This window comes from Canis lupus, chromosome 22 (genome assembly GCF_003254725.2).
Source record: "Canis lupus dingo isolate Sandy chromosome 22, ASM325472v2, whole genome shotgun sequence".
In the NCBI taxonomy this organism is placed as follows: Eukaryota; Metazoa; Chordata; class Mammalia; order Carnivora; family Canidae; genus Canis; species Canis lupus.
In genome coordinates this window covers 54,675,512-54,698,684 of record NC_064264.1, presented here as the reverse complement: position 1 = coordinate 54,698,684, position 23,173 = coordinate 54,675,512, and the positions used below count along the sequence as shown (strand labels likewise).

At 34.4% G+C, this 23,173-nt stretch overlaps 1 long non-coding RNA gene across 2 annotated transcripts; it reads left to right on the top strand.

The window, feature by feature from the left end:
- Window positions 1-4,854: 4,854 nt before the first annotated feature.
- On the top strand, window positions 4,855-16,524 carry LOC112656128 (uncharacterized). Of its 2 annotated transcripts, none has more exons than XR_003134140.2 (3): window positions 4,855-4,910; window positions 11,540-11,625; window positions 16,322-16,524. It is a non-coding gene; the product is annotated as an uncharacterized LOC112656128 (long non-coding RNA). The 2 variants fall into 2 exon arrangements; XR_004808314.2 differs by lacking the exon at window positions 4,855-4,910 and adding an exon at window positions 10,518-10,625.
- The last annotated feature ends 6,649 nt before the right edge of the window (window positions 16,525-23,173 follow it).

Below are 23,173 nucleotides of genomic sequence, written 5' to 3'. Positions count from 1 at the left end.
GGTTCTACTTATTTCCTGCATGATTTTGGGCAAGTTATTCAACCTTTTCGGTCTCATTTTCTTCCCAGGAGAGTCCATACTTATGTCATAGATTTCTTACATGGAATAAAGGAGGTAGTATATAGGAAATCAGGATCACAAAGGGAAGTAGTCAATAATAAAACATGATTATTTTACATATCTTTTGAAAAAGAAACTTAAGCTTAAAAAATCTGATCAGAGGGGTGTCTATGGTTCAGTAGATAAAGCATACAACTCTTGATTTCAGCTAAGGTCATGATATCATGCTTGTGGGATTGAGACCCAGGAGCTCCACACCTATTACTGAGTCTGCTTGAGATTCTCTCTCTCCTTCTGCCCCTCCCATTGCACATGTGCACATGTGCTCTTTCATGCTCTCTCTCAAAATAAATAAATAAATCTTAAAAAAAAAAAAAGAACGAAAAGAAAGCAATTGGATCAAACCCATTATTGGATGAAATGATAGTACTGGCCACAGTGGAAAGATCAAGATGGACTTTCAGGTTCAGCTCCTTGACTTTGAGGTTGAAATTTAAACTTCCTCCCCAAGGTTTTTTCAGAAAATAATAATACTCTGAGTAGCAGGATGCCTCTGTCCTAACCAGGCTTCTCTCAAACTTTATCTGTATGCTCTTTTGGAAGAACAAACTCTAAATGAAGTTTAAAGTCCCTGAATAGGTAGAAGGTATTACTATTCAATTGTATTAAAGTAAAAATTACCTTGATGGCTTATATTTTAGTTTTTAATATAAAAAGCTTTTAAAATTTTTAAATTGCATGCTGTTGGCTAAATTAATGAAGTCACCAAAAGTGACTTCAGCTGAGGAAGATTTTAATAATTAAGTGGATAGAATGACCCACTCTGTAGTCACTACCAATCAGCCTATTTTTCCAGCCACTTTTGTCATAACCCAATGGGTAATGAACAGAATGGCTATGGCAGCAGAGAGTGAGGTTGTACATTGGCTTAGTAACATGGACTTCCACTTACCAAAGCTGATCTAGCTCTAACCACTGTTGTGCCAATCTGCCAATGGTGGAGATGAACATTGAATTCTTAATATGACATAATTCCCTAGGGTGGCAGGTGAACTACATTGCACTTGCATCGTGGAAGTGGCAGCAGCATTTTGATTTTACTGGAATAGACACACACTCTAGATATGGATTTGCCTACCCTGCAAATATATTTATGGGAAAACAGCAACCAAAAACCTATGGAATTCTCGTGCACTACCATGATATTCCACACAACACTGCATCTAACCAAGGAATCTACTCCTAGTAAAAGAAGTGTGGCAATGGGCTCTTGCTCATGGAATTCACTGGTATTTACCATAGCAGTCCTCCACTCAAGTGAGTAGAATGGTAGAAGACTCTACACAGATTCTGTAGAAATACCTAGCTGGGCTGGGACAAGGTTCTCCAGAACTCTGTTTGTGCTCTGAATCAGCATCCAATAGATGTCGCAAATTATTTTGTCAAAATTGTTCTTCTGCACATACGTATTGTTGATAGAAACCAGTAAACTTGCAAGTTTGTTTTCACTCAGAATTGAGTGACAAACCCTTTTTTTAGGGAGATAATCAGTTGCTGATTTTATATATATATATATATATATATATATATATATATATATATATTTGTGTATACACATACATATAATTGAAGTATAATCAACATGGTGTTATATTATGTAGGTGTACAATATAGTGTTTAAAGAAATTATATATATATATATATATATATATATATATATATATATATATATTTCAGTGCTCATCACAATAAGTGTGCTGTTGGCTGTTGTTAATCCTCTTTATCTATTTCATTCATATCCCACAGCCACCTTCCCTCTGACAACCACCAGTTATCTATATTTAACAGGCTGTTTTTTGGTTTGTCTCTGTTCTTAAATTCCAGATATAAGTGAAATCAAATGGTATTTGACATTATATGCTCCAGGTTGATCTATGTCATTGCAAGTCACAGATCTCATTTTTTTTAAAGATTTTATTTATTTATTCATGAGAGACACAGAAAGACAGAAGCAGAGACATAGGCAGAGGGAGAAACAGGCTCCCCACAGGGAGCCTGATGTGAGACTTGATCCCAAGACCCCAGGATCATGCCCTGAGAGAAAGGCAGACGCTCAACCACTGAACCCTCAGGCATCCCAAAATCTCATTTTTTATGCCTGCATAATATTTCATTGTATATACACACCACATTTTCTTCATCCTTTCATCTATGAATGGACAATTGGGTTGCTTCCATATCTTGACTATTGTAAATAATGCTGCAATAAACACAGGGGTGCATATATCTTTTTGAGTTAGTGTTTTTGCTTTCTTTGCAAAAATATGCAACAATGAAATTACTAGGTCATATGATAATTATATTTTTAATTTTTTTTTTTTTAGCAAATCCATACTGGACTCCACAGAGGCTAAACCAGTTTACCTCCCCACCAACAGTGCATGAGGGTTCTTTTTTTCCCCCACATCTTCTCCAATATCTGTTATTTATTGTATTTTGTATTCTAGCCATTCTGACAGTGTACTGATATCTCATTGTGGTTTTGATTTGTATTTCCCTGATGGATGTTGAACATCTTTTCATATGTCTGTTGGCCATTTATCTGTCTTATTTGGGGAAAAAGTAGTCTATTCAGGTCCTTTGCCTATTTTTTAATTGGATTTTTTGTTTTTATATTAATTTGTTTTTGGTGCTGAGTTGTAGAATTTTTTAAGATCTTTATATAATTTGGATATTAACTGCTTATTGAAAATATCCTTTGCAAATATGTTCTCTCATTCAGTAGTTTGTCATTTTGTTAATAATTTATTAAACCATTTTCATGAATTTTAGTTTCAAAACGATGTATATATATTGGGGCACCTTGGCTCAATCTGTTAAACATCTGACTCTTGATTTTGGCTCAGGTCATGATATCAGGGTCATGAAATGAAGGCTTGTGTAGGGGTCTGTTTTCAGCAGAAAGTCTGCTTGTGATTCTTCCTCTCCCTCTCCCCCTCCCCCACACACTCTCTCTTTCTCTAAAGTAATAAATAAATCTGCAAAAAATGTGTGTGTGTGTGTGTGTATATATAAAAGCATATATTATGTAAACTGTATGTAGTAAGGAAACATCTTAAACAGATAGTTGTTTGGCAGGAAGTCACAAAAATTACATTGCACAATAAATTCCAGAAACTTCACTACTGTCAATATTTTTGTTTCTTTTGAGATTGAGTTAGTGGTTTTCAAAAGTCTCTGTAGTTAAAATTTTTAGTAGAAAAATGTAAATGATCATATAGAAGGACTGAATTAATGTTATTCAAACTCTATTTTCTTCATCTTTGTAATTATTGCATTATAATTATTTCAAATCAGCTGTTCAAATACATGGAGGTAAGAGCTATGCTGGAAGCAAATCTAAATGATCCCAACCTCTATGAACTTTTTCTTGAAATGAATGACTAGATGGGTCAATGTTTTTCAGGGTCACTTTAAAACGGAAAATTCTCTAATTTAACATCTATGTAGAATACAGTATTAATTAAATAATAAACATGCTAATTTGATATTTAAACATACATTATTAAATTCAAAAGAAATAATGTAATTGCTTCAAACTTAGACCAATAAAATATTCCGGGGAAGAAGACTTTTTAGTCATGACTGGGGAAATATCCACAGCATATTGTGAAGCAGAATTGGGACGACCTCATTGTCCTTTGAACTCAGTGAAATTTCCTCTTCGATTGTAGGTTGGCAGAGAACTCTGGGTTTCTCAAAATCAAAATAAAGCTCTTATCTAATGCATTTCCATTTCAGTTACTCTTGTATATGGAAATAGGCACCTTTGCTTGAAGGCTAGAAAAAAATTTATAGAACTTTCTGATATTTTCACAATATCTTTACTCAGAAATATCTACCTTCCCTTTATATGAAGGACTTTGGATCTGTAATTTGACTCAAATTTGGGAATGGAGTGAGGAATAAAACTCCATTTTGATGGTTTTAATCAGACCTCTTTGCAATAGAACTAAAATACTTGTGGGATGCCTGGGTGGCTCAGTGGTTGAGCATCTGCTTTCAGCTTGGGGCCTGATCCTGGAGTCTCAGGATCAAGTCCCATATTGGGGTCCTCACAGGGAGCCTGCTTTTCCCTATGCATATGTCTCTGACTCTTTCTCTGTGTCTGTCATGAATAAATAAATAAAATTGTTAGAATACTTGCTAAAAATAAGAATATAATAGTACCTTAATGATCAGACACTAATTATGATCCTTGGGAATCCATGATCAATTTACAGCTACAATAAGCCATGTCTATAAAATCCTGATGACTCCGATGGTCCTAATGTTCATTAGGACCACAACAACAGCTCTTTGCCCCTTATGAATAAATCCTGTGTCTTTGGTTTCTGACAGCACAAATACTTCCAATCTCAGTGTTTTTGGAGAGATCTATGTTTATTTGGCATCACTCACCTGATATCTCTTCTGATAAAAAGTTATTTAATCTCTTGATGAAAAGAATAGTCTGGGAAAATTATAGTTAATGAGTAGCAAGCAGATCACAATCTTTTTTTTAAGGTTTTATTTATTTATTCACGAGAGACACAGAAAAAGAGAGAGACAGAGAGAGAGAGAGGCAGAGACACAGAGAGGGAGAAGCAGGCTCCATGCAGGGAGCCCAGTGTGGGACTCCATCCTGGGTCTCCAGGATCAGGCCCTGGGCTGAAGGCGGCGCTAAACAGCTGAGCCACCCGGGCTGCCCAGCAGGTCACAATCTTGACAGACATTCTAGCATTCCGTATTCCAAAGATCTCACATCCTTCTTACTTTAAATATAATGGATTCCTGACATGATACTCCTTGTGAGTTTCCACTGAGACTAATTTTTAACCAACATACTTATTAAATAACTAGACATAAGCCCAACTGCTCAAGATAAACTAATTTATTCAGAGCCTTTGGCTAAGGGTCCAATTTGAAATACTTATTTTTTTTTCCTGATTGAGCACCCTCAGAATCCATTCCTTTGAAAATTCTCACAAATATTGCTGTTATAAATAAGTCTAGCAATTCTGTTGCTATGTCATATTTTTCTGTGTGCACTTGGCTTTTCTTCCAACCTTAGCTCTAGCTAAATTCTAGGTCTAGATAAAATGAAGATTGGGCAGGTAGAAAGTGGGATGAGAATTACCTTTGCAGTCTGAGGTAATTCCCTCATTTGCTATTGCTGCCAAAACAGGCTGGCGAATGGATACATTTCTAAGTTTCCTATTATTATCCTAATAAATTGCTTTTCCTGATTGTTCTCATCAAAATGCATTAATTGTGCTTTCATTCAAAGACCCTTAGAGATAAAGAAAGGATACTTAAAGGTTAAAGCATGGAAAAGGAAAAAAAAATGAAACAGATCGGTGAAATGGGAATATATGGGAAGATTCAGAGAAGCAGCTGCTGGATTCATCCTTGCTAGTATATCACTTGCTGGACAATCAAACCTCAGATGCAAACCTTAAAACTTTTATTTCTATGTCATCTACTTGAGTTTCAAAATACTTGGTGATAAGGTACATTCAACTGCCTTTGAGATCCTCTGATTTCATTTTCACTGCAAAGGGCATAGGAAGGAATAGACTACATTGTTTTTGTTTCTTTATGTGAGAGATAGAAACCATATAGCACAAAGTCTTGCACAAAGTATGAGGCAGGCTGGGAGAGTTCTCAGACAAAAAAAGAAAAAAAAGAAAAGGAAAAGGAAAAGAAAGAAGGAAAAAGTGGCAAATGTCTAGATATAGCCAGAGAATTTTATGTCAATACTGAATATCCTTTTCTTCATTTTCAGTGTCTAAGGCAATTTGAACATTAATAACTGTACTGTAAAATTAACTTTTAAAAAAATATAGATGAATTATTCTTAAGGTTTAAATATTTAATATTAAGTTCATTTATCCATTGCTCCTTAACCTTTTCCATTAATTTATTTTTTGAGATATTTCTACATTGATAGCATTTTCCTTAATATATAAATGAAAATAAATCTCTCAAAGTAAACAGCTTACTCTTTATAAATCTAAATGTAATGTGTGCCTTTTGTTGAAATTTTGAATATAATAGTAATAATTGTAATTATATTTATTTTTATTTATTTTATATATTTATAAATAAGTTCTATTTATTTTTAATTACTATAATAATCCTGATACCTTGTTGTAATTTTATAGGTTTTTCCACTCTACTTATCTGAAAGATAAATTATTGTTTAATAGATGAAATAGATTCTAGATTTTGTTGAGAGAGATCTTAAAGACAATTTTGAAATGTTCTCCTGTTTTTGGTAAGAGCTACTTTCCCTTATTCTTTAAAGTGATATTCTTTTGACTATCATTTCATACATCTAGTAATTTTCCTATGTTATCTGTTTTGCTAGCAATTGTATAGACCAGTAGTTTTCAACTCTGGCTGCAGTTTGGTTCACTTATAGCACATTGATGACCTAGTACCATTCCTCCAAAATTGAACAAAATTCTCCAATGTCATGGCCTGGCATTAGTATTTAAACAAAGGTCTTTCCAATTCATCTTAATGCACAGCCAGGATTGATATTCATTGGTATAGATAATACTGAATTCAAGATGGCATAGACTGTGACTCTTATCTTTCTGTGAAAGAGCAATCAATGTCCACAGACTAAAACAAAACAAAACAAAACAAAACACTCTGAAAATACCGTTAACTCAGAGGAACCAGACCAAGTGGAGAGCACAGATACATACTCTACATAATTGGGCTCACTCCCAGTATAAATATATACAACAAGCAAAACAGTGAATCAATGTACTCAACTGGGCTTCCCCTCAAATGCATAGCCAGCAGTACAGTGGAACTTCTACCCAGAGGTCGGTTTTCTTCCAGGCAATAATGGTTTCAAGCAGGACAGATGATACTAAACTATTTTAAGAATATCATATGTGAAGTTTATCCTATGACTGACTGACTTTTAGAACTAATTTCATTTAATAATTTTCTATGTAAATTTCTATTAATAAAAGTCTCTGAACAACAACAACAACAACAACAACAACAACAAAAAAGTCTCTGAATAGCTTTAAGGTCAACAATGGATTTGGTACTATTCTACTTCGAGCTTAGATGGACCAAGTACTTTGGAGGAAAATAAAATCCATCTTTCTGAAAATAAGTCCATCTTTGTTATGATGTACTTGCTACAAATGACTCATAACTTCCTGTTATCACAAGATATTCAATGGCAAAACAAAATATTCGTGTCTAAATTATAACATATTGATTTAATGTTTTTGATTGTTTTGCCAGTTTTCTTATGTCATAAACAATGCCCTACAGATATTAATATATAGTTACATAAGACTTACTCACTTTAGTGGTACTTTTGGTTGACCTTAAAAATAATAAGTTTATTTATTTTCATATGGGTATGATCAATTAGAATATTTATTTTTTTTAATATTTCCAGACTTATACTTAACAAACTGTATGTACAGAGTTTAAAATATTGGATAGAATGAGTATTCTTTCTTCTCCTATTTTTTAGTGATGGTTTTATAGATACGGTCTTAGTCCTAAAATGCATAAGTTTTCCTTTACACCAGTAGGTTTCTAAGTCTATGTAAAATTTTTCAATATGGTGTCACAAAAAATTATTTTGAAAATACACATTTTCATGTTTCTTTTCTCAAACCCATGTTTAAAGTAATCAATCTCATATTTTATTTTAGTCATATACCTTGAAATTGGTACACTGATTTGTCAATCTTGAAAAATTGTAGAATGAATATTTTAACATAATTATAACTTAAATGAATGGTCTTAGAATATAAATCAACTGCATGTTTGCTCAAAGAAATTTCAAATATTCTTTCACCATACTATAAACTGAATATTTTTACCAATTTCCTAGTGCTACTTTCTCTGTCTTATTTTACAAATACACTGAGATATTTAAATCTTTAACAGCCTTTTGGAAATGAGCTGTGTTGCGGAAATGTTATGATGATGTTTTTGTATAGGTACTTAAAGCATTTCTAACTAAATTAAAGAAATATATTATGGAAGCACAATTATTTTTTAAAAATTGTCAAAGTTAACACAAATCAAAAAAAATCATTTGATTTTTAACAATATCTTTCTAAATGTCTAATCTTATGTTTTAATCAGTTGATTAAGCATTGCCATACTTAGATATTGAATCATAGAATAACTTTACATGATGTACATGGTGCATTCTTTATTTCCATGTATCCATTTTAAGAAAATGTGAAAATCCTGCTTAGTTCAACCAAGCTTTAGTAATTTTAACACTTTCATTTTAATGCATTTCAGTAGGTTGCAGAGTGATGTAATTTAATATGTATTTAACACCCATTCGTAATACTTTTGCCTTGAACCTAAAGATAATTTTGAAAGAAAATAATACATAAGGGATACTGTTCTTACTAATAATGCAAAAAACATTTCAGGAAAAGAGAAAACTAAAAAAAAAACAGAATTTGTCTCTGAAGATATGGAAGAGATAGATACATTCGATCATTAAAGTCTTTCTGTTGTCTCAGCCTTATTCATTTACCAAGACATTGCTCTTGCTGATCTGTTGTCACCTATTATTTATGCATCTTATTCATGCTGCTGCAAAGAAAGTCAGTGGTATGCATATTCATGTTGCTGTGTTATTTCAGACAATGTAAATAAAATCGGAGGAATTTCAGAACATATATAATGTTACTACTTTCCCTTCTTCCCCTTCATTTATGTTGATTCTTCACATGTTGCAAGCCTTCTAATATTCCTTTCTTATTTGTCATTATTATATTCATGTTACCTCAGATCTGTTAATAAGTAAATATCTTGATGCCTTCTCCTGATTTTCTAAAATTCTCAAGGGAGCATACAGATTAACTTCTATTAGAATTTTTCCCATATTACTACTTTGGTATAAGTGAATTACACATGTAAACACAAATATTGAAGTTCATGTATTTGTAATTTATGCATATTAATCTACAAAGCAATGTAAGAAAGTGATTAAAAGGAGAGATGCCAGGAGACAAAGAGAAAATATTACATTCTTACATTAGGTAAATCTGGATATAAACTTTACCTACATTTTCACACAATATTGAAATAGCCACATGGAATCTAATGGTCATCATTGGTGCTTCCCATTTTCCCAGATGTTGGAAGTGGCTCCAGTAGGGATACATGGGTTGATCTGGCTTAGTACTAGAGAAAAGATGGCCAGTATGCTCCCAGCGATGTCATGATTCAAATTAATCAAAGAAGGAATAAAATATTCAAGTATAGGTTGATGTGCTTCTACTTCTTAAAACCCAGAAAACATATAGCCTTTCTATCCTTTGTGACTGCGTTCTCCTTTACTTACCTTCCTGAACATTATTTTGCCCCTGGTACGCTCATTCTTTAGCATGACTTTTTCTCTTTTTTTCCCTATTTCAAAGAAGGATTTTAGTTGAGAACTCAATCATTTCTAAAATAATTTACAAAATAGAAAATCATCCCTTTAACATTTTCATAAACATCGATTTCTGATGGATGTCATGTATGAAGGATCATAAGATGAAGGAAGCACTGATCTAACTGAGCACAACTAAGAATCATGAAGCACCTACTTTTGATAAATTGATATTGATATTCAAAATGAGTATGACACAAACAGAATTTTAAAGAATCTTATAGGTTGGGAATTAAGGTATAAGTTGAAAGGAGAAAAACTATAAAAACCAACTATACAATAAGCTAGAATAAAATTTCTGCATAAAGGAAGTAAAATGTCAATAATTTGAGATGTGATAAACACTTTATTTTTTATTGAAGTACAATTGACATACGGTGTTATATTAGTTTCAGGTATGCAATATAATGACTAAACAGTTCTTTACATTCCTCAATGCTGATTATGATACATTGTTTTCTTAATCCCTTTATCTGTTTCACCCACCCTCCACCAACCTCCCCTCTGGTAACCACTGGTTTGTTCTTTGTATTTAAGAGTCTGTTTGTTTTTTTTATATCTCTTTTCTTTGTTCATTTGTTGTATTTCCTATATTCCACATATAAGTGAATTCATACAGTATTTATCTTTCTCTGTCTGACTTTTTTCACTAAGTATTATACCCTCTAGATCCATCCATGTTGTTGCAAATGTCAAGATTTCATTCTATTTTTATGGCTGAGCAGTATTCCTGTGTGTGTCTATCTATAACACATCTTCTTTATACATTCGTCTACAGAGGGACACTTGATTTGCTTCCATATCTTGACTATTGTAAGTAATACTGCAATAAACATAGGGGGGCATATATCTTTTTGAATTAGTGTTTTCATTTTCTTTAGATAAATACCTGGTAGTAAAATTAGTGGATAATATGGTAATTCCACTTTTAATTTTCTAAGGAAAATATTGTTTTCCACAGTGGCTGCACCAATTTGTCCTTCCCACCACATTGCACTAGAATTCTCTTTTCTCCACATCTATGCCAACATTTGTTATTTCTTGTCATGATTCTAGTCATTCTGACAAGTGTAAGGTGAGTTTCATTGTGTTTTTGATTTTCATTTCCCTGATGACTAGTGATGTTGAGCATCTAATCATGTCCCTATTGGCCGTTTGTCTGTCTGTCTTTGGGGGAAAAAATGTCTACTTGTATCCTTTGCCCATTTTTTAAACAGATTTGTGTGTGTCTGTGTGTGTTGATTTATTTAAGTTATTTCTATATTTTGGATACTAATTCCTTATTGTTATGTCATTTGAAAATATCTTGTCATTTATTCTACTGAATAAATTCATTAGGTTGCCTTCTCACTTTGCTGATGGTTTTCTTTGCTGTACAAAAGCTTTTACTTTGGTGTAGTCCCAATAGTTTAATTTTGCTCGTTTCCCTTGCCTGAAAAGAGATACCTAAAAAAAAATTATGGCTGATGTCGAAGAAATTATTGCTATGTCTTCTTCTAGGATTTTTGTGGTTTCAGGTCTCACATTTACATATTTAATCCATTTTGAGTTTATATTTTGTGTATGGTGGAAGAAAGTGGTCCAGCTTCATTCTTTTGCATTTACCTGTCCAGCTTTCCCAACGCCATTTGTTGAAGACACTGTCTTTTCTCCATTGTATATTCTTTCTTTCTTTGTTGTAGATTGAGCGTATAAGTATGGGCTTACTTCTGAGATGTGATAAATACTCTAAATATAGTGATAATAGTATATGTCATAAAGGCTGAGAAATATCTTACAGGAAACAGATCACTTTCCTAGAAGGACAGTTAACTTACAATTGCTTAAAGCTTAAATTTTTCAATAAGGTTCTGCAAATACTACCTCCTTTGATTCTCACACCAATTCTGAGCTTTCCGAGTAGGTAATGTGGTCTCTAGTTCACTATAAGAAAAAATGTGACTTTGATTGTTTCTCTCCACCCCCTCCCCCCTCCCTTATACCTGACAGGAGAGAGAGAGTGAGTGATATCTCAGACCACAGAAGTACAATTCAAAACTGCAACTTCTCATCTGGAATTGAACCTGGAAAATCAGGTAAAGGAAATTAATCCCAGCCTAAGAATATCTCCCCTAATCAAATATAGCCTTAGGTATTTTTTGAGATTTTTTTTTTTCAGCAGTCATGAAATTATCAGACTCATATTAAAACATTTCAGAAACTGAGAAGATCTTGAAAAGTTTGGAGCATAGAATCAACCTAAGGAAATGAAATACACCATATATAATACTCCATGCTAAGTTCAAAAGACAAACTCTGATTATAGATGGGTTAGATATGGATCAATATCAGCCTTTATAAGAAAGATCTAAGTCTTAATTGAGTGAAGGCTCAATATGAGATGAGAGAATGATAAAGGCCAAAAATGTAAATGTGAGTGAAGCCAGCCTGGTGAGGAATAGGGAGTCAGTGAGAAAGATAGGAATGTTCTAACTCTTCTGGGAAGTTAACACATCCCACCCACAAGCTGCATTTTTCCCTTCAAGAGAAACATTGACAGACTAATTCAAATGCATCCAGAGAAGAAGGATAAATACAGGCTAGGAGATCATCCTCTATGAGAATCATTTGAAAGAACTGAGGAGGTGTATCTTAAAAAGGAGATAAATTGGTTGAGACTGGGGTGGGGAAGGATTGACAGGTGTGGAATGGGCTATTTTCAAAATATTTCAGGGTGTTACATGAAAGAACATTTAGACTTTCCTGCGGCTCTTGAAGGCAGAACAGGAACCGTCAGGTGTAGGTTTTAATGCAGCATCACGACTACCTTTCAGAGAACTATATTATCCATCCAGCAGTTGAAAGCACTGTTTTTTTGATATGTTGTAAAATGCGCTTTCATCTGGATTACCTTGAAAGTCCATCCTGACTGAGATTCTATTATTTCATTAATTATATATTTCATCCTTGCACAGTAGCATAGATATGGTGCTACAGATTGATTAGCACATTCATCAGAGCTTAAGAGTTTGTTTGTTGTTCTACAATAAGATAATAGAAAATACAGCTTAGGTGCCTAAAGTACTGATAACATGAAACATGAAGGATTGAATGGAGGAAAAACATTGCTAGCTTCACCTCAGTTTTACAAAACAGGTATATGATGGTGTTTAGAGGAACAAAAGTTATTTGAAGGAACAATAAAAACAACGAAACATAATGTTAGCATCAGAAGCATGATAAGAAGCTTAGTAAAACACTTTAATCCTAACATTTTAATTATATTTTCTCAATAGGAATTTGCCAAATGGATGAATGCATTAATGAATTAGGAAGCAGGCAGTTTCTTTTCAACACTTCACTGAGATTTCTATATGGATAGCTCAGTATAATATAAGAAAATGTCTAAGGATATGGGAAAACATGGCCCTAGGTCTCAATTTCTTCTTGACATGGCCCCAAGTCATTTTTTTTTAAATGGTTTTACCTGGGTCTTGTGCCACTGTGAAATGTCACTGAACCCATGTAGAGGGAGTTGGGATTTTTTGATCCAATGCTAAATCAGGCTCACTATGGGTGGCAGCTGGTCTATAATTGAGAAGAAAAGTCTGGCTGTTTTGGGTGTGGGCATTGCTTCTATAATCGCAGCAATGTGCTGGCTTGGCATATCATCAAATACTCTTTTTGAACCTGTCTGATCACTTCCAGAGAGGGGGAGATTCTATTTTGTTATGGTTCATTGAACCATCATTTAAAAAATGCTGCATTTTAATGGAATAGCTTCTAGTGCTGGGTGTTTCAGTCATGTCTGCAGGGGTCTACTAAACACTGATAATGCCAAAAGCTAGTTTTAATACTCCAATAAGGTAAGAAAAAAGAAATGGAGATTTTTGGAACAGGGGTGACATTTGAAATGACCCGGGGTAAGAATTACATATGGAGGCAGATTAAGTCTTGAGAAAGATCAAAGGCATGAATCCTATTTGTTTGAATCCTGCAGATATTCCTGGGATGAGTTGTGTTCAGTGGTCAAAATTCTCTTTTCTCTTGACAGTATTTTATTCATGACCCTACTTTTAAATCTGGAAATTCTGCTTGGTAATATATAATGTTACTTTTAAAGTCACTTGACATAATATGTCTTACTACATGAAAATCCCTATTTTTAATCCTTGGAACAGAAATAAAATATATGCAATTGCATAATGTTTGACAGCTCTTAAGGGAAACCCAAGTTGGAGGTTGACATTGAATAGAACACTAATGCATGTTCTTCAAGTATTTTTGATACCCAAAGTATTGAAATATGGTTGAAGGTGCTGGCAGTAATTCCCCAGTCTGGAGATCTTCTAGAATCCTTTCATCTTTTTTAACCCCTTGGTTCAAAAGTCTACTGGAGTTAGAGGTTTTCTACCATTATCATTTGCAACTCAGGGTTGAATGCAAATTAAAATTGTCCTTCTCTTGCTTTGTGTCAATTATGATTAGTTTTGGTTACATGCAAAGCTTATCAGCCCAGAGTACTTTACAGAGTAGAGAGCTATGTTTTTTTCTTAAGGGGAAAAATACCCCACAAATGTAGGTAGTACAGAACTTGTACAACAGCTTGATGAAGTAATCAAGGACACAAATTTCTTCTAATTTTTTGCTTGGTTTAGGGCTTGTTATTCTCATGTTACCAGTATGGCTACTACGTCTCCAGCCATCATGCTTGTATTCCTAATAGGAAAAAGATTAAAGACAAAATGCAAAGCCTAAAAGATATATGAAAGCAGTTACTTATATTAACATATTACTGTTCACACATTTTGGAAAACCTTATCCACAAGAGATTCTGAGCAGTTAACTATTTTAAATTGGGTACATTGCAACTTTACATAAAAAGTAAGGATCTATGAGTTAGGAAGAAGGTTTGAATGAATAGATATTGACAGGCAACTGAAACCAGTTTCCACAAAGTATGAAACTTTAAAAGGGAAAACATATATTTATACAAAAAATAAATGGTCAGTACAGAGTATTGAGAAAACCCAGACAAGTGAAAGAAAATCAAATAATTTTTAAAAGTTAACTGAAACTCTGCTTGCTAGAGGAAAGAATATCAATTAAAAAAAAGTTAAGTGCTTTTTTCTTCTCTTTCTTATACTAGATCTTTTGTTCTCTGCGTGTGATAGTGCTTCGTGTTGGTTCTGAAAAATAATGCTAAGGAATGCATTATGTCACATTTCAATTCTTTTAAACCTAACTATCTATTACATCTATTATAAATATTTCCAGTAATAATAGCTACTATTTTACAACTCTATTTTAAGAGCTATTCCATTCTATCATATGCATATACTTCTACATGCTTAAGTGCGTAATGGAGATTATTTCAATTTTCCATACTGATAATTTTTAAATCCCTAAATATATATTGATATTATATAATATTGTATTATATATTTATGATATTATATAATATTGTATTATATATTTATAATATTATATATATACATGTTTCATATTTATCTCAGATTATTTCTGTAGGATGCATTTTGAAAGTAGAAATTAATCAGAGCATATGCACATTTTAAGGCTTTTATTATTATTTTGTTTATTTTTTTTAAGGCTTTTAATATGTAATTAAGTAGCATGACCAGTATGTGTTGTCTCTCTGCCCTCCCACTCTCTTTAGAATCTTTGTTATTTGTTAGGCAGAGGAAATAATATCTTAATATTATCTTAATTGTAGTTCATTTATATACCAGGAAGAGCTGTAATTTTTGGATGTGTAATTGACTCTTAATCCTTGAAAATCACTTTTTCATGTGCTTTGCCTTTTGTCCTATACTCTGCTCGTTTCTCATTTCACCTTCTTCTTTCCATTTCTTTCCATTGTCATCTTCCTTCCATGTCCCCAAACTCTCTTTGCCTAATTATCAAAACAGTCTTACAAGGCCTCCCACCCCACTGTGGCTTTTATTTCTGGGAAGGATCATCACAGGCAGGGATACAATGGGATCCTCTGCCCAAATCACCATTTCTCCCAGGAATCCCCTTCATATTGACACTTAAATTTCACTCCTAATTACAGAATAATTACACTTATTCCCTAAGTGTTCCTTTACTTGGGATCACAAAACCTGAGTTTGGTATCAGCTCTATTTTTGAAGTTTGTGAAAGGTTCGGGAAGGCAGCCAGCCACTCATATTCTTCTTTCCTCCCAAGATTAGAACCAATTCAGAGATTGACATAAAATATCAGAGATATGGGATTAAAACAGCTGAGCTATCACTAATAAAACTTATATTGGAGAATAAGGCTTTGGCTCTGTGGCCCTGTTGGCCTCCTAACACGTGTGCCTTCAGATCCTCAGACTACCTCACTCTCTTCCTGACAGTTCTTGACAACAGCAGACCCACTGAATTTATCACATCGTAAAAAACAAACTTGGTTGTTACTTCGTGGAAACATGGTGGAAAGCCCAGCAGAGGCTAAGCCTGTGTGTCAAGTCCCCTCTCCCAAACTCCACAATGAGGGAGGGAGGCCTACATTTATCTAGTGGGAGTCCCTGTGCCTAAATATGGACACAGGAGCTCAGGAGACACCTGTGTTCTCCCTGACATCTTCAGCCATCCTACTGTGTGAGCTTGGCCAAGCTTTTTGACTTCTTTTTTCAGGTTAAGCTGAAAATAATACCATTTCTAAAGATTTAATAATGCACTATTCAAAAGGAATCCCAAAATTCATGTCTAGGTTTCCTGAACTATAGGTCTGATCCAACACACAAATGCTTTGTTGTTTTTGTAGTTAACGAGTAATACAGAATTAAGGATTAACGGGCCAGCATCAACAGAAACAGCATCTGAGGGGCCACTGGGTGGCTCAGTCAGTTAAGCATCTGTCTTCAGCTCAGGTCTGAACCCACTGTCCTGGAATCAAGCTCTGCATCAGACTCCCTGCTGAGTGGGGGGGTTCTGCTTCTCCCTCTCTGCTCTCCCTGCTTGTGCTCTCTCTTGTCAAATAAATAAATAAAATATTTTCTTTTTTAAAGCACAAACAGCGTTTGAGTACTTTTTTCCTATATATATAATTCAAAATAAGTATTACTAGTAGTAATAATAACAATTTTAAGATGACAAAGTTTGACAAATAATTATTTATAGACAATTTGATCTGCTTGGAGTTTTATATTTTTTGGTAGCTTAACAAGTTTCGCAATGTAATTTTCAAAATTGTATTTTTTTGGAAAATCATTTTTTTTGTTTTTAAGAAAAAAAATATAATTCTGACATTTCTCCTATTCATATTTGACATTGACAGCATCACTATCTTCTCATGCTCTCTTTTTGCAAAAGAAAGTAAATACATAATAATGTCATTCTGTGTCTTCAGTGGAGGGGGTAAGGAAGTATGCCCTAGGGCCTTCATACTCATGTCAAAATTATATAAAACTGTTATTATTGTCTATTTGTTTTGATACTTGGTTTTACTATCTTTAACTTAGATGACATTGACTAAATTATTTCCCCTGCAGTTTTGTGGGATATCTCAGAGGAAAGTATACATAGGAAGTTAAGGGGATTCCACAGCATCTTTCAGACTTCTAGAGATCATGTGCATCAGAAGACCTGACCATGGCCCAGATGTGCAGCAAGTGCCCTGAAACTTTTAGAGCAGAACTGCAAGCCCCAATCTCACCAAATATCTGTAGATCTTGAAGAGTAGAGCTGTGTGCAGTGGGAGACAGCGATATGCCAAATTTAACATGTTTTTGTGTGTGTAGCCATATCATAAGATGAAAGATTTAAGTGCAGAGAACCAACATCAGGAAGAGAGCATGACAGGGGCTTTGCACACACAGCACAACTGATGGAAGACTGCATGTGATGTCATACCCACATGGCTGAGTGCCAGGGTTAGGAGTCTGTCGGGACTCTGAGATACAGGTGTTAAGAAGCCCCTAAATCCTTAAAATACTAATCTGAATGGTGAAAAAATAAACTGAACCCTACAAAATTCATGACTTTAATGCAAGTTTGAATTTAGAAATGACTTAGTAAGTACTATTTGTCCAGGCAAGCAATATGCTACAGATATAGCTTGTAGAATACAGAATTAACATGCACATTAAAAATCAATACCTTAATCCATCAGCATTGTGAACAAATTTGATAAAATCCCTTTTTCCTTTTTATCTGCTTATACTTTTTGGAAGTTAAGTTCATCACTGACATGGCAAATAGACTATCTTTATGCCACAGGAATAGGAGTAATAACAGATTTCATTAATCTTACTTTTTGTGTGATCCCCAGAAGGGAAGCAGGCTGGCAAAAAAAAAAAAAAAAAAAAAAAAAAAAAAAAAATCAATCAGCTGCTATGGTCTGTATTTATTATTAAAATCTGTTACATTTTTTCCAAATGCAAATGGGGTTTAAATTTGATGCCTCTTATCTTAAATCTGTTATGGCCATTACAGTTTCTGTTGTGTTAAATTACCTCTTTCTTTACTTTCTTATCCATAAAGTCCTCGTCTAGACCCTGGCTAACTAATATATTTAGATTAATGAAATGTCTTTTTTGTAGTGCTCTGACTTTCTGGCTTTGAGCCTTTCTGACTTTGAGCTAATCCTACTCTTATGCATGATACAATCCAGAGGGATAAATGATCATAAAAGCCTCCATTTTATTCCCCACTACTTAACATTACTTGACTCCAAGTATATCCATGACCTTGCCTTATTTCTGGCTGAGATGTCTCATTTCTCAAACTCTCATCCATTCATTACCCATACTTTCTTCTCAACCCCACTTCATATGATTGCCACACTTAGAATTGTTCTCCACAGTCTGGACCATGTTTGTGTCCTTCCACACCACACAGTGCTTACTCCCAAAAAGATACCTGCAGAATGATTTTCTCACTGCAGAGATTTAATGACTCATGTGATCCCTAACCTCTTTTTGCAGACTCTGTCTGCAGAACCTCCTCACACTTGCTATGAGCTAATTTTTATATAGTGTGTGAAATCTACGTGGTCATTCTATTCCCTCTCTGAATTCCTCAACCCCACATCTGACTTCTCACTTCACTAGGATCCTTGATGATATGAGCCCAGAAGATAAGCCTTACAGTGCCTAACAACACCATCCTCTCAGCAGTTAACAAAGAACAGTATTTTCATATCACCTTCACTTCAAGACTTAAGTGAAATATTTTCCATGAAGGCCAATGAAAAACATGCTTAAAATGACTTCGCATAATTCTCCAAGATTGCGACCAAGTGAACAGGACCTGGGGTCAGAGACGTAGGGGCTTGATTTTCACTGTGGCATTTATATGTTTTGTAATTTTGAGAAATTTCTTATCTGTAAGATGCCACAAATAAAGTTCACATCTCACAGTGCTATTTTGAATACTAAGTGAAATAATGCACATAAACAACATAGCACTGAATGGCACTGTGAAATCTTTATAGTGAGTTTTTGAGAGTCATTTCAAAGGTACTGTCACTTGGAGCTTAAAATAATGGTCCACAGGGGGCTGTGATATGATGGAATTTGTGACCTGAAGATCTGGGTCTGCCTCTTGTCTCTGGTAATTTATAGAAGCAGGAGTTTGGGTAAGCCACATAACCTCAGTTATGAAATGAAGGTATTAACAAATACATTATGGAGTCCTGGTGATGATGAAGTGATTTCTTGAGTAGGGGAATGCTTCATAAACTAGCAGGTGTTATGTAAATGTTATTGAAATATGAAGTTATTACTGACCTTATAAGAAAGAACAAGAATATGCATTTTATGTGTAATTTTTACTCAATTATATTTTGGGTTTAAGCATAGGAGTAGAAATTGCCTCTAATCATAAAAGTAAAGAAAGGAAAGCATGCATAGTGGTCAGGGGTTAGGAGGAAGATTGATTTTAAAGGGAAGGCCTGGAGTATCTGTTTGTTTGTTTTTTGATACTTTGCTGCCTTGCACTGTGTGACATGGGTAAGTTTTTTCATTACTATCTTTCAGTGATGTTATACCTGTCTGTCTTGGTTCATGATCCTATGAGTCATAAAATAGCTTATTTTGAACTTACTATGAAATAGTCTTATAAAGTATTTTTCTGTTTCTTTTTTTTAAAGATTTTATTTATTTACTTGAGATTGAGAGAGAGAACAAGTGGTGGGAAGGGGCAGAGACAGAGGGAGAAGCAGACCCCCTCCCCCCACTGAGCAGGGAGGCTGATATAGGGCTTGATCTCAGGACTCTGAGATCATGACTTGAGCCAAAGGCAGACACTTAACTGACTGAGCCCCCCAGGTACCCCTTCTTATCCTGTTTCTATTCTGGTAACACACACATAAAAATCTACATAGTGGCTTTGACATATGATAAACATAAAAAATAAAAATTAACTAGGTCCCCTCAACATCACCAAATTACGTTTTTATTAACTTTTGGCTATTCTTTTTAGTTTGACAACAGATGCAAACTGGCTAAAAGTCATGTAACAGTCGTGTTGCATATACCTTCTCTTTATAGATAAAAGAATAAAGAAATAATCTGGTAATTTAAATACTGAAAGCACACTTTGACTAATCTTTTAAATCGATAGCTCATGGTCCTTGCTTCAAGAACGTACAATTGTACAGCACTGGAGAGAGCGAAGATGGTTTGCTAGAATAGATGGTTTAAGCTGTTGGGTGGGTTAGTGATTCCAGTTCTGCTCTTCTACATACAAGCCAAGGACACATTGGTTTGGATCATAACAGGCGACCACAGTAAAATCACTCCAGACTTGCCATTCACCACAGTAGGCAGCCTTTTGTAGTAACTTAGATGTATTGGTGGTTAATGTCTGTTTCAGTAAGTTTGAAAAGGGATTCTAGATGTGTGTGCTTATATTAAAACATTTTACCCAGATCATAAGAATGGATATTTATCTAAATTTCAGAATTATCATTAATTTAAAAGGAGTAGGAATTTCTACGATTATCAGTACTGGATTTAGGCTCAGAATTGACATTTTCAGGGCTCTTTTAGTCATTTTTCATAATCAGAATAATGACAGTAGCATCGATGGTGACCCATATTTACTGAGGACATTTTTATTCAGAACTCCTTCAGGTAAAAAAAAAAAAAAGAAAAAGAAAAAGAAAAAGAAAACTCCTTCAGGTGACATATGCACTCGGTTTTGTTTAAGTTTCACAATTAGCCAAATAGGTAGACACCATTATCTTTCCTATTCAGTGGAGGAGGAAATTGAGGCACAGGAAGGTAAAATGAGTAACATATAGGGGTTTGCTGTGAAATCACTTTGAACAAAACATCACCCTTGTCAAGGAACCAAGTACCTCCAATTCTACTGTCAGTTTATTTATTTCGCTTTTATGAGTATTCTTTTAAATAAAAATAGTTTTGGAAGGGATGGTTCATTAAGCCATTGAGTTAGTTCTTATTAATTAATGCATTATGAAAGAGTCATTCCCTTGAGAATCTCAGTACACAGGGTGCCCAAAGAAGCAGATGGAATTACAAGAGAAGAAATGGGTCAGAATGAGCAAATAGGCTCATATCCTAGGTTTAGTTATTTCATACATGTGGTGTATTTATAATCTTTCTATAATGTTATATGTCATTGGACTCAATTTAAAAAACTTATAAATTATGTCAAAAAGGAGAAATGAAAGACTCAAATTAGTACAGATTAAAAAAATCATCTACATAACTATAACTTACACAAACGGCTCACCCACTTATGCATGACACAGAGAGGGATTGGATGCAGAGCATATGATCAAGGCTGTCTGGGGACTTTAAGATGCTATTAGAAAGTACAGCCATGTGAGAGAATGTTGTAGCGTCCCTATATACAGAAGATGTACAACTAGCCATGAACTTCTAATAGTTTAGTTGGGTGTTCACGAATAAAGTTTGCAAGACAGTAAGCAGAAAGAGATACACATATAAGGATGTGTCCGTAGGAACTGAAAAAGTGGAGCTGTGTTTACAAGTGTTTTTGCTTTAATGGAATAAGCATACGTATAGGACAATTTTGGTTTGAAATTGGAATCTTTCATTCCAGCGTCGAGTTTGTTTCTCAAAGGACTAATCACATTCAAGACTTAAATTCTAGAAGTCAGCTCCTCATGGGTTACTTTCTTGGGTAATAATTCTTGTAGACATATGGAAAATGATTTTTTGAGTCATATAAGTCAATATCTGATAAAATGGATTTAGCAGAAACTTTCCAAATATTCACCTTTTGGCTGAGGCTAAGCCTGGAGTGTTTAAAGCCCAAAAGGAGAATTTTTTGAGAAAGTTATGAATGAATGGATACTAGTTTATTATGGAAATACAATTGTAACCAAGCACTATAATGTGTCTAGACATAAGGGGCTCGGTTGCCAAAAATGAAGTGTTCTAGCTTTAAGAGAAATCCTCATGGAAAGTGCACAAGATGTTACACGGTGAGAATTCTACCAAAGACCCATATGTGCTGCTGGCACCATTTGGAATCTGTTCCTTTTTTTAGGAAGGGATTCTTATGGATAGGCAGGAAACTATGAACTCTATTCCTTGGACATAGGCATAGGTCTGGGAAAGAAAAATACTGCGTAAAGAAAAACAGTTTGAAGAAATTTGAAGATTATTATAGCTTTCTGGTTTTATTATTTTGTTTAAGGGTATTTGACAATGCCCCTAAGCTATTGCTGTATGATGATTTTAGAAGAAACCAGTCAATGACAAATTTAGCAGTTCATTTTCCTTCCCTGACTTTTTTTTTTTTTGGAAAGATTGTATTGCAGTCCTTCAGGTTCTCAGAGGCTTTAAGGTAAAATCCAAGGTGAAATGCTCTTATAAGGCCACAAATATGACAAAGGTCATACAGGAATTCCTTAAACTTTAGAAAGGGAATAGGATATTTTTAAGGATAATATCTTTGATGGAAAAAGAAAAACAAAATTAATGTGCACCTTAAAAATTCTTATGCCAGTAATGAACCTCGCATTGATTTTGAGATCACCAACAAGACTATATTTTGGAGAGTTTGATTTCCCGGCAGTCTGTTCTCTGACGCTGCAGTTTTTTAGTGTGTGTGTGTGTGTGTGTGTCGGTGTCTGTGTGCACACTCACGCACGCATGTGTAGATATCCAGCAATCTAATTCACTTCCAAGCACTTATTTTTACAAATGACTTTATAAGGCCTGAAAGAAGAATTATTCTCTTGCGTTTTAGAACCACTTCCAGCAGTGTGTCTCCAGAGTCAAATAGAGCTGTCTTCATCATTTTTACATATAGACTTCCTCAAACACTAAAAAGAATGATAATCGCCTAATTATAAATTCACTGTTAATATAGCCTTAGAGCTGAGAACATTTCACTCCAGTAGTTAATTTAGTCTGTGGTAAATTCTCACTGTTATTTAATGTCATTTATCACCTGCTGTTTTGTCTTACTGAGAACATCCTGCCTGCCCCACACTGTCTACAGTACATGGACCTTCTGTGACTTTAATGCGCTCAGAACAAAGGCTCCAAAGTGCTTCTATCAGGAGGATTTTGGCAACTTGCCTTAGATATATTCAAGCCATTTTGCTGCCTGTCACTCAGTGCTGTACAAATTGAACTCAGAGGAGAGGTAAAAAGGGTCTATGAGGCATTTT